Here is a 12,831-nt window from a genome sequence, read left to right on the forward strand (position 1 = left end):
TTTTCCATTACCTTTCCTTTTGCCTTATTGGGAAGGCATGTAGGGAATAAGATTGGGCTGACACTTTTGTTTCCTCCAGGATTCTACTTACCATTTGATATCTGTTAAACTTCTCCCCTATGCAGTACCCCCAGTAGTGCCCTTTATATAGTGCCTCCAGTAGTAGTCCCCCCTATGCAGTGCCCTTTATATAGTGCCCCCAGTAGTAGTCCCCCTATGCAGTACCCCCAGTAGTGCCCTTTATATAGTGCCCCCAGTAGTAGTTCCCCCCTATGCAATGCCCCCAGTAGTAGTCCTCCCCCCAGTAGTAGACCCCAGTAGTGCCCCCCCATGCAGTACCCCCACATAGTGCCCTTTATCTAGTGCCCCAGTAGTAGTCCCCCCTATGCAGTGCCCCCAGTAGTAGTTCTCCCCCCAGTAGTAGACCCCAGTAGTGCCACTCCATGCAGTACCCACAGTAGTGCCCCCAGTAGTAGTCCCCCCTATGCAGTGCCCCCAGTAGTAGGTCTCCCCCCAGCAGTACCCCCAGTAGTGGTCCCCATTAGTTTCCCTTATACAGTGACCCCAGTAGTGATCCCCCCTATGCAGTGCCCTTATACAGTGCCCCCTATAGTGGTCCCCCCTATGCAGGCCCCCAGTAGTGCCCCTTCTTATGCAGACCCCCAGTAGTGATCCCCCCTATGCAATGTCCATTATGCAGTGTCCCTTATATAGTACCCCATATGCAGTCCCCAGCAGTGCCCTTTCTTATGCAGGGCCCCAGTAGTGATCCCCCTATGCAGTGCCCCTTCTTATGCAGACCCCGAGAAGTGATCCCCCCTATGCAGTGTCCCTTATGCAGTGTCCCTTATACAGTCCCCCATATGCAGGCCCCCAGCAGTGCCCTTTCTTATGCAGGGCCCCAGTAGTGATCCCCCTATGCAGTGCCCCCAGTAGTAGTTCTCCCCCCAGTATAAACCCCAGTAGTGCCCCCCCATGCAGTACCCCCAGTAGTGCACCCAGTAGTAGTCTCCCCTATGCAGTGCCCCAAGTAGTAGTTCTCCCCCCAGCAGTACCCCCAGTAGTGGTCCCCCATTAGTTTCCCTTATACAGTGCCCCCAGTAGTGGTCTCCCTTATGCAGGCCCCCAGTAGTGATCCCCTCTATGCAGTGCCCTTATACAGTGCCCCCTATAGTGGTCCCCCCTATGCAGGCCCCCAGTAGTGCCCCTTCTTATGCAGACCCCCAGTAGTGATCCCCCATATGCAATGTTCCTTATGCAGTGTCCCTTATATAGTCCCCCATATGCAGGCCCCCAGCAGTGCTCTTTCTTATGCAGGGCCCCAGTAGTGATCCCCCTATGCAGTGCCCCTTCTTATGCAGACCCCCAGTAGTGATCCCCCCTATGCAGTGTCCCTTATGCAGTGTCCCTTATACAGTACCCCATATGCAGGCCCCCAGCAGTGCCCTTTCTTATGCAGGGCCCCAGTAGTGATCCCCCTATGCAGTGCCCCTTCTTATGCCGGCATCCAGTAGTGACCCCCCCTATGCAGTGTCCCTTATACAGTCCCCCATATGCAGGCCCCCAGTAGTGCCCTTTCTTATGCAGGGCCCCAGTAGTGATCCCCCTATGCAGTGCCCTTTCTGATGCAGGCACCCAGTAGTGATGCCCCCCTATGCAGTGCCCCTTATACAGTGTCCCCTTCTACTTTTTAACGTCAGTTGGAGTACGCCCATTTAGAAAGATACCTTGATATACATCTTCACTCCTTGATACATGTGAGTTTAAGGTACGCCCAGCTCATATATCAGTGGATCTTCCTCAACTGATACACTGCTCCATTTCCACACGGGAAAATTGTTGTAGCATTTTTAATAAGATTATTTTACTGTACTTCACATCTATGCCTTTTTGTTTGTCTTGTTTTACATATCTTTCACATCCTGTCCATTTGGAGTTGACCTGTCATGAGAGCGGAGTCACCTACAATATTGGGGTTTGATTTTACTTTTTATTTATGTTAGTATCGCCTTAGATCTTATACCCAATTTTTTCCATTACCTTTCCTTTTGCCTTATTGGGAAGGCGTGTAGGGAATAAGATTGGGCTGACACTTTTGTTTGCTCCAGGATTCTACTTACCATTTGATATCTGTTAAACCTCCCCTATGCAGTACCCCCAGTAGTGCCCTTTATATAGTGCCCCCAGTAATAGTGCCCCTATGCAGTACCCCCAGTAGTGCCCTTTATATAGTGCCCCCAGTAGTAGTTCCCCACTATGCAATACCCCCAGTAATAGTCCTCCCCCCAGTAGTGCCCCCCATGCAGTACCCCCAGTAGTGCCCTTTATCTAGTGCCCCCAGTAGTAGTCCCCCCTATGCAGTGCCCCTAGTAGTAGTTATCCCCCCAGTAGTAGACCCCAGTAGTAGTTCCCCCTCCAATGCAGTGCCCCCAATAGTAGTCCCCACCATGATGCAGTGCCCCCAGTAGTAGTCCCTCCCAATGTAGTGCCACCAGTAGTAGTCCCCCCATATACAGTGCCCCCAGTAGTAGTCCTCCCCCCAGTAGTAGTCCCCCCCAGGCAGTGCCCCCAGTAGAATTCCCGATGCAGTGCCCTCAGTAGTAGCCCCCCCCGATGCAGTGTCCCCAGTAGCAGTCCACCCCATGGTGCAGTGCCCCCAATAGTAGTCTTCCCTCCCAGTAGTAGACCCCCGCTCTGGCTTCTTCTCCCGCCATCCGCTCCTCAATCCTCACGTCGAGCTGGGCCACTCTGCAAAATGGAAGAGACGTCATGACGCCATGACGTCTCTCCTATTACCCACTGCAGGAGCCGGAAGGATGGAGCTCATGAGTGAGCTCCAGGATGGAGCTCATGAGTGAGCTCCAGCCAAGCTCTGGCAGTGGGCGCAGCACTCAATGCGAGTCTGTCTGTCTGCTAATTAAAACAAACGCACAGCCGCCAGCGCTGGCGGCTGTGTGTTACGCCACTGCCTCTAGAGCGCAGCGGCGGCCCCAGTGCTGCACAATTGTACCGGCCCGGGAGGCAGATGGCACACTGTCCCCCGGCCCAGTCCACGACTGTCAGCGCTATCAGCACTGTGAAAATTGTCTGGGTAATTAATTACATGTGTAATTACAGAGTCCTTTGAAAGATTGCATTGACGCAAATGATTGCAAAAAAGGGACTCCCAGGATTGTTGGGGATAAGGAAAACACAAAGCGGATGTACAGCTCCTACATATGAGCAGCACATCTGGTTAGTAAGTTACAGGTCTCTCATCAGGACTAACATGGTGGGTACACCGGTACACACCTGAAAGATATATCTGCAGATCGAGTGATCTGCAGATATAGCTTTAGATGATGGTCGTTCATACACACTGAACGGCAATCATATATCCGGCAGCTGCGGGTCCTGCTGGCAGGGAGGCAGGTCGAGGGCGGGGCCGCAGACATATCTGTCCCTCGGCTGTGCAGCAGAGCCAATGAGATATGTCTGTGAATGACGTGGTTCACAGACATACCGTCTGTACACATTGGCCGACGGGCAGCAGATATATCGGCCAATCAATTGATTGGCCAATATATCGTCCAGTGTGTACCCAGCATTAGTGTTACTAAAAAAATGCCAGGAGGAGAACAGAAAGGTTCTGTCCATACTGATGAGGGCACTGATCACAAACAGCTACTGATTACACATAACACTACATTACTTTTGAGGAAGGTCAAAATAAAATTTTTAAAATACGAGAAAAAAGGTAACAAAATGTAATAAAATTCTAAAGATAAATAAACATTTTTAAAATAAACATTTCTTGTACTCCTGCTTGTCAGAGTTGGAACAAGAGCTGTGCGCTGACCAGCGTGTTTTGGTTTTGGATCTGGATATATATTCGTGTTTTGGTTTGGTTGTTTCAAAACCACCCTCAAGTGTTTTGGTCTTTTTTTAAAAAAAAAGATAAAAAGTTTGTAAAATCATGTCCTTTTTGCAATACAAAACCCGAAATTCGGATTTAAAAATTAAAATCAGAATTCTGAACCACAGGAAAATCAGAATCATGACTCGGATCTGTCCAGATCTCCTCAGGAGATCAGAACTGAGATGAGGATCTGTTTAGATTTACAAAATTTGTGTGGATTTGGATTTCTAGAGAACCGAACCGTACATCTCTAGCTGGAACACAATTAGGGATGTTACTAGGAAGAAGGAGGCAGTATGAGTACTAGAGATGAGCGGTTCGGATTCTGTGGAACTCAACATCAACAGCACGCCTCCTTTGGTACAAGACCCGGAGCGACGGTTTGCCTGTCGCTATTCGGGTCTCGCGCATGCGCACGACGGAGCCGGCTCCGTCGTGCGCATGCGCACTGGGCCACCATCGACCCGCTTGCGAGCGCATAGCACTCGCGAGCGGGTCTGAATCAGGCCCTATGTGCGGTGTAATGTGAATAAGATTGTGCACTGTGACTCCTTGGGCATAGCCCACTATGTAAACAAGTACTGTGATTTTGCTGGCCGTACCCCACTGGGTGGGTGCACTACTTTTCATTTCTGCCACTGCTGTGTGGCAATGTTTCATAGATTGCCTTAAATTGTGGTGTCTGTGCCGCTGCGCCACTGCTTTGTCGCTTAGTAACCAGTCAGTTCACTGCAACCTTTGGCCAATAATGTTGAAAACAATATTATAAGCTGTGAGGTTGTCTAAATTGACTATAAATGACTGGAAATTAATGTTACTGAGGTTAATGATACTCTAAGAAGAAAAAAAGGACCAATTTATGTGGATTTAGCTTTTTTTGTCAATTGTTGTAAAAAAAAATCCAAATCCAAAGCCAGTCACCGCAGTTTGGCAAATCCAAATCCAAAGCCGGACGACGAATTAGAACCAAATCCAAATCCGGCAAAAATGGTCCGGCGCACATACCTAATGAGTACACGTCACCTATTTTGATGTAAGCAGGAGACCAATCGCAGGTGCAAATGCCTCATACATCCGTTTTTGTTGATGATATCTGTCTCTATGGGATGTAGTTAAATTACTGACGGACGGGATGCCGGCCGACGAAATACCGCCGCAGGAATTCTGCCGCCCGGCAAAATGCTGCAATATTAACCGGGATCTGAACATTCGGGATGCCAACGCCGGTATACTTATCTCCTTTGGAATATCAGCGTCAGCATCCTGAACATCCAGCCCCGGTAAGTATCACAGTTTCCTATCCTGATCGTCCTCTGATGGGTAAGTAGAACACTTAGCCTGAGAATGGGGGGTTAGGTTTAGGCACCGCCAGGGGGAGATTAGGGTTAGGCACCCCCAGGGGATTGTATGGGTTAGGTTATGGGGAGGGGGGGTTAGGGTTAGGCACCCCCGTGGGGGAAGTTATGGTTAGGCACCCCTCAGGAGGTTAGGTTTGGGGGCGGTAAGGGGGATTTAGGGTTAGGCACCACCGGGAGGAGGTTAGGCACTAGGGGAGGAGGTTAGGGTTAGGCACCAAACAGAGGTTAGGGAGGGGAGAGGGATAGGGATAGTATATTTACCACCCCTGTCGAGATCTTCAGCGTTCAGGCTTCCGGCATCGGGATATTTCATACCCATTCTGTCTCTATCACCCACACAAGTCAGACCTAATCTTCCTGGCCTTATGGGGGAAACAAGCAAGACAGTTTTAATTACCATTAATAAGTCCAGAACACCTTACTGGGAATGCACCACCCATCACTCCGTGCTTGTGAGAAGACACTGCAGTCCCCCCACAATGCCTGCTCTGCAGTACCTACCAGATAGTGTGTTCTACCCACTCTAGTCAACAATATCAGCAAGCACAATGACCCAAACCTGTGTTGACATTCTCAGTTGTGCAACAATAAACTATGGCTAGGGGTAGTGTCATGCTCTGGATACTAACACTACTAACAACTACAAGCAACTCAACATAAAACAGGGCAAAATAATGATACAATCAGAGCCAGATTAAGGGGAGGAGCACTCTCTCAGGGGGCCCCCCTCTCTCAGGGGGCCCCTTGGCCGAATCTGCCCACACTAGGGATGTCCATCGACCATCGATGATTCATGATCATCTATGGTTGATGGCTGATGTAGAATGCTTTTACCCTCGATGGGGGAGAACCAGATAGTTCCCCTCCATCAACGACACAGCGTAACAAACTGTTTTTGTTTTGTTTTTTTTACAAAGTGCTGGGACACGGGGCTCCCAACACTCGGAAAACCCTGCCCCCAGGTTCTGATTGCCCTTCGGGCCAGTCAGTCAAAGATCAGGGATGACCATCGGTTGGTGAAACCATTGATGATAATCCATTGTATAGTTGGTAACCATCGATGGCCACTTGCTATATCGCCAACGATGGTAACCATCAATGGTAACCACACCGATGGCCAGCCCTAACTCTGACCCAGCTCTGGTGCAAGAGCGTCCGGGCAGTATTCTCTGCTTAAAATCGGACTGGCTATCGTAGGTGCAGAGGGTAAGGGCTTTCATGCAGAACTAAACCTGCCCCCTGCTGCCTGCACACAGTCTCACTGCACTTGAAGGGTAGGAAAGCTACAGTAGTACTAGCTGTCTGGCTTGCAGGGACCACCTCTTCCTTGCATCACTGAAGAGAGACAGACCCAGCAGACTGGACTGGAGAGGAGACTGAACACAGACATCTGAATGCAGCTGCTGCTTGCACTGATAATAAATGCAGATCGAGCTAGCTAGTCTGGAGTGAGTGCTACAATCTGCAGCAGTGCAGGCTGAGGCAGAGCTCACAGTGGCAGGGGAGCCGTGACTTATGCCCCTAAACACTGTAAGGCAGTTCGGCACATGGAAGCAGTGACAAGTGGATGTGGGTACAGGAAATTGCTGTTTCCTTTATACTTTACTGGTTAGAGGGAGTGTGTGTACTTTGTAAAGGTACCCTTCCAAATGTAGCTGTGGGACCACAATCTTCTAGTTATGCCCCTGTCCACACGTGTTATATTTGCCCTCTATTTACCATTGTATTTTAACAGTTTAAGGTGATCACTATTTTGCTTTATAATTGTTGGAGTATATGAAGAAGAATATATTGTTTTTGCCACATTCGTCTTTTTTTTACATATAGGGCCGTATTCAATTAGGCTACGAAAACCCGTTATCGGCGATACTTTATCTCCGATTACGTCATTTTCGCAGGTTTGACTTTTCCCCGTATTCAATTTTCCCGACTTTTCGCCGGAGTGAAAAGTCTATGCATTGGGACCTGCGAAAAAGTATCACCATTGAATAGGTGGCGAGAACAAGTGCAGAGTTGGGGTTTTGGGTGCAGACTTCCAAAAACCACCCTGCACCCCTCGGACAGTCCCTCAAAGTTATTCTGTGTCAAAAAAAATAAAAAAGTACCACAGGACACCCCAAAAAAAGGCACTTTCACTTTAGGGGTGAAAAAAATTGGGGGATAAACTTCTAAACTAGCGAAATAGACTCGGAGGGGGCCCCCGCAAGTATGCAGCAGGAGGTTGCGGCAGGTGGATTTTTCACGATTTTTAAAACTTCACATTAGCCAGGATCCATTTTCATGTACCCCAAATTTGATGAGACACCTTATTTTTCCCCAAAAAAGTTGCTATATGCTATTCTTCACCACTTTACCTAAGATGCTATACAGCACCTATTGAGACCATTTAAACACTCCACATACCTTTAGCAGGGCTATTCGGGGTATCCATAGTGATCCCCATGTCAGAGCATCTTTTGGGTGGTGTCAGGCTGATTTCCCCTAAAATGACAGGACTTTTCGATGATTTCCTTTTCGCTGGGTCCCGTTTTCGCCTAAATGAAATTGAAGACGGGGAATCGTGGGGACGAGCGTGATAAGTTTTCACTTCTAAAACCTCAGACAGTTCACCTCAAATTGAATATGCACCTCAAATTGAATATGCCCCATATTAATAAACTACATTTATTAATCATACTTTTTAAGATTTAATATAATCACTAGAATGGTCCCTGTAGTGTATACTGGCCATTAAGACGGGACCTATAGTGTATACACATTACTAGGGTGGTCCCTCTACTGTATATTGATCCCTAGAATGGTCCCTGTAGTGTATACTGGTTACTAGGATTGTCCCTGTAATGTATAATGTTCGCTAGAATGGTCTCTGTAGTGTATACCAATCACTAGCATGGTTTCTGTATTGTATATCAGTCACTATAGTGCTCTCTGTATTTCGTAAGAATCACTAGAATGGTCTCTGTAGTGTATACCAATCACTAGCATGGTTTCTGTATTGTATATCAGTCACTATAGTGCTCTCTGTATTTCGTAAGAATCACTAGAATGGTCTCTGTAGTGTATACCAGTCACTAGATTGGTTCCTGTATTGTATATCCGTAACTATAGTGCTCTCTGTATTTCTAAGGAATCACTATATTGGTCTCTGCTTTGTCAGATGAGTTTGGTTGGTGTTGCATTTATAAAATGTTTTAATTTATTGAATTGGCTTTTGAACCCACACATTTGACAGGCCACGTCTACAGGTTTGTTTAGTTTTTTTTGTAACTAGAAAAAAATATATATTTACACAGCACCTGGCGCTAATCAAATGGCAATTATTATAACTCAATATTAATTTTATCAGCAATGAAGCTGTTCCATTAATCATAGCAGCATAACACCATGTGAGCCCGTGACAGCTCACCAATAAACACGTGTAGAGCAAACTAAAAATACATATATAGTTGATGCGCTAATTAAAAAGAGGTCCCAATGTGGCAGAACAATCAATCAGAACACCATCATTCAGATTTCTTAATATTTAAAATTTTATATTATACATATAACATAAGAACATTATATTCTTAAAAATGTAAGATGTATTACTGACACAATTCTATACGAAAAAATAAATAAATAAAGTCTATAAGGGCTCTTTGATAAACACTTCCATGGTAGGCTAGAAGGCATTAGATCCTAATGCCCTATGCAACTAATCACCCAAACTTATCAAAGGGGCTCGGTGAGGGCCCGGGGCCGCCCACCATCGTTCTTTCCTATCATCAGCAGCCTCTCTCCCCAGCCCAGCACAGGCTGCTGTGTTCCGGTGCTGAGATGCAGTGGGACCAGGGAAGTCTCCTCTGCTTGTGTGTGTGTGTGTGTGTGTGTGTGTGTGTGGGGGGGGGGTGCCGGTCACACTAAACACTGCCTCCCTGCATTTGCTTCTGGCTGAAGGGATCACTGTGCCCCCTGTTCAGTGGCGCTGCAAATACTTTTTTCTATTGTTTTCTCTAAGGAGGGCGTGCCCACAGCTCGCAAAATTAAGCCATGTCCCTTAGATTACCGGGCCTGGGCCAGCTCTCGCTATGTCCCTGGAGCTAACCCCCTACTTGCCCCATGCTTAAATGTCTTATAAGTATAGTAGATCTAGTGCCGATTTCAGATGGATCTCTTGCAGCAAGGATAGGGCTGGTGTAAATGCATGCTGTTGCATGCCAGATGATGGCTACTTACACAAGCCGATGAATGGGGGCGGTGCAATCACATAGAAGTTGACAACTATGAATGCGAATGGATGTTTACATTTATTTCTGAGCACAGTAAGTGGCCACAAAATCAGTTGCTTTATGTAGAAATCTCAAATCAAGCACACAATGAAGTTATTACACAAATGTTTCCAAAAGTTTATTTAGAACTACAACCTTCCTAATATTTCCTAACATATTCATGTAGATAAGCCCAGAGCAAATATGCATTAATCATCATCATCAACTGAAAAACATCTTCTGTAGCTGCAAAGTTTGCTCTAGGCAAAAAACATATTAAAAAGATATGTGTCATCGTTGTCATGCTTACATACTGCCTTTTAAAATACTGGTGCAAGTTAGGCAATGCTCTGTCTGATGAGTATTACATGATATACAATTATGACATGTTAATTTACTTGTGCTCAATTTGAAATTGTGCACAATATATTGTGACATCATAAGCTGAAAACAGATATGAAATTCATTTGAAGTGAGATATTAAAGCTGAACTTGTCCTGAATATAAAATCCATTTATGCTTCCTGTGTAAAGAGGAATATGTTTACCCCCTTACCTGGCGGCAGGTGACGTGACGTTGAATGTGATGTGACTGCAGCCAGCAGTGCTCCAGCCACTGTATCCCCCGGCTTTAGATGAGTAGCCGGGTATCACAGACTCCTCATCTAAAGCCTGTGTCCCCCGGCTCCTCATCTAAAATGCACAAGTACAGAACGAATTTCCTCTAACTCCCTGGAATGCCCGGAAGTGATGCGGCACATGTGCCAGGGATCATAGTGCGAGGAGGAGAACTTAGTTCCCCTCCAACTACTATTAGGCTGAATTCTGCAAGTGCAAGATCAGCTGCAGCAGTGGGGACTAATCATCAGTCCTCCCTGACACCCTCCGCTGCGCTCTGCATGTGGGGGAGGGGGGATCTAGCAACAGTGGGAATGGGGTATGTGTATAAAGAAATATGAGGCTGGAATGGGGCAAAATAATAAAAAAAATACATTGGTCTAGAGATGAGCACGTCCGGTTCTCTGAGTACTGGACCCACCCGAACATTGCAAATACGAACTGGATCCGAGTCGGGCTCGGGTCTTCCAGCCTGACTCGTATCTGAAAACGAGGCAAAATGTCATCAATCCCGCATCGGATTGTCGCAGGTTTTGGATTGCATATAAGTCCCTCCTCGCGGCGAATGGTGCCATTTGCTTGACTCCGGATGTGCTCTATGGGCTGTGCTTAGTCCGTCCAGGGGCTGTGCTATACAGGAGCTGTGCTATCCAGGGTTCTGTCCGTCCAGGGGCTGTGTGCTGAGCCCATCCAGGGGCTGTGCTGTGTCCATCCAGGGGCTGTGCTGTACATACACTCCAGTGGCTGTTCCTGTGTCCATCCACTCATGTGCTGCTGATGCACCTGTCCAGTGTCCATCCACTCCAGTGCTGCTGATGCACCTGTCCAGTGTCCATCCACTCCAGTGCTGCTGATGCACCTGTCCAGTGTCTATCTGCTCCAGTGATGCTGACATGATATGTGAGAAACGACCAGCGATGCACGCTCCCGCTGGTCGTTTCCGACATTGTCCATCGCCTGAACATGCTGGTCATTCTGCTGATAACGACAGATTGGCATGTTCAGGAATGATGGACTGTGCCTGCACTGAACGACTGATTGTTCAGTGCAGACACTACAGGTGATCAGGAACGACGGTATGATTACAATGTCATAATCGTACTGTCTTTCCTGATCGCCTAGTGTGTATGATCCTTTACTCTTTACACTCCATTATTTATCTATATACTTTTTACGCTCCATTATTTACCTATATACCTTTCCTAATATTTGGGGTACTCTCATTGTACCACTTGCTTTGGAGGTCCTTGAACTGTAACAACAAGGTCCACCTAACAGTGAGTCCAAAAGCAGATACCCTTACACTTATTCACGTCCCGCTCACTCCTTGTACTAATGCTTTGGAGACAAGGAGCAGCAGCTGCCCCATAGCAAGCCAGAGAGGGATCTGTTATTTTCTATTTTCTACTCATTTCTATACATGCCATGTCAACTGGATGTCATCCTCCAATAAATAACTGCATCTGGGGTTTCTTTGCAAATAGGAGATATTTTGATTGATATTATTCCATTAATTTGACAAATTGTGATACTTATATGTACCTCAGACAATTTCAAATGGTTACAAGGAATGTGTAATTGCAATTCAATTGATGCTTGGTAATTGTTTCTAGTTTTGGGAAGACAATTAAATTGTATCCAATGGTCTGAGACTGAGAGAGATCTGAAACCTGGGCATCACACAGTGATTTATGATTTCTCTTTTGACACTCAGCATACAGGTTTTCTTGAACTGCATATTTATCGTGATTAAAAAAATTCTTTGCATTGAAATCTTTATTATTTGACTGTGTTTGCTGCGACATTATTTGAAATATTTGCACTTCTGAATTGAATTATACTGCTGAATAATATTTTTGCTGCTTCTCATTTAGCTAATATTGAGCTTTTTTGTTCTCTTTTCATTTTATATCGGTTTGGATATTTTAGATTTATTATTAAAAGTGAAGTTTTAATATAATACATAATGATTAGCCCCCAAAAAAGAGAGTTCTTTTCCTCCATTTCTGCTTTGACAAATTTTATGATTTTAGCTATTTTTATGATTTTTTAGAAAAAAATACAGATCCAAAACCAAAACACGCAAGAGCGGTTTTGCATAACCAAATCCAGATCCAAAACATGAAGGTGATAAAGATCCAAAACAAAAACAAAACCAGTAAAAATGGCCCAGTGCACATCTCTACATTGGTTACACGGTAGATGTAAAAGGAGGGGGGGGGGGGGACTCTGCATTAAACAGGTGCTATTCACAGATGTGGGGGGGGCTGGTTTATAAAACAGATTTTGTTTTACAACTAAGGGGATGTGGGGGGGTGTACTATTATTAAGATTTATGACCATCGGATGGTCTATTGCCAATGGGGGGGTGGGAAGTTATTTTATAATGAGGGCCTATGAACATGGGGGTGCAAAACACCCCCTAGATTAAATAAAAACAATGTAAATATATTATTAAATATACTTTTTAAACTTTATTAAATAATAATTTAAAAAATTACAATTTATGAGGGGAAAACAATTGTCAGTTAAGTGGCTATGGAATGAGGCATACATTTCTGTACATCTTGCAAATCACCATCACCCAGCTAGTGAGGAACTATTCATAACCTCTGTCACTGATATTATTAATTAGCATTTATATTTTATTTGGCCTGAATAAGTGATTTTTAGTCCTACATGACAGCTACGGTATACGTTCAGGAAGATGG

The sequence above is a fragment of the Taudactylus pleione genome, unplaced genomic scaffold (assembly GCF_031769625.1).
Source record: "Taudactylus pleione unplaced genomic scaffold, aTauple2 ptg000040l, whole genome shotgun sequence".
Taxonomy (NCBI): domain Eukaryota; kingdom Metazoa; phylum Chordata; class Amphibia; order Anura; family Myobatrachidae; genus Taudactylus; species Taudactylus pleione.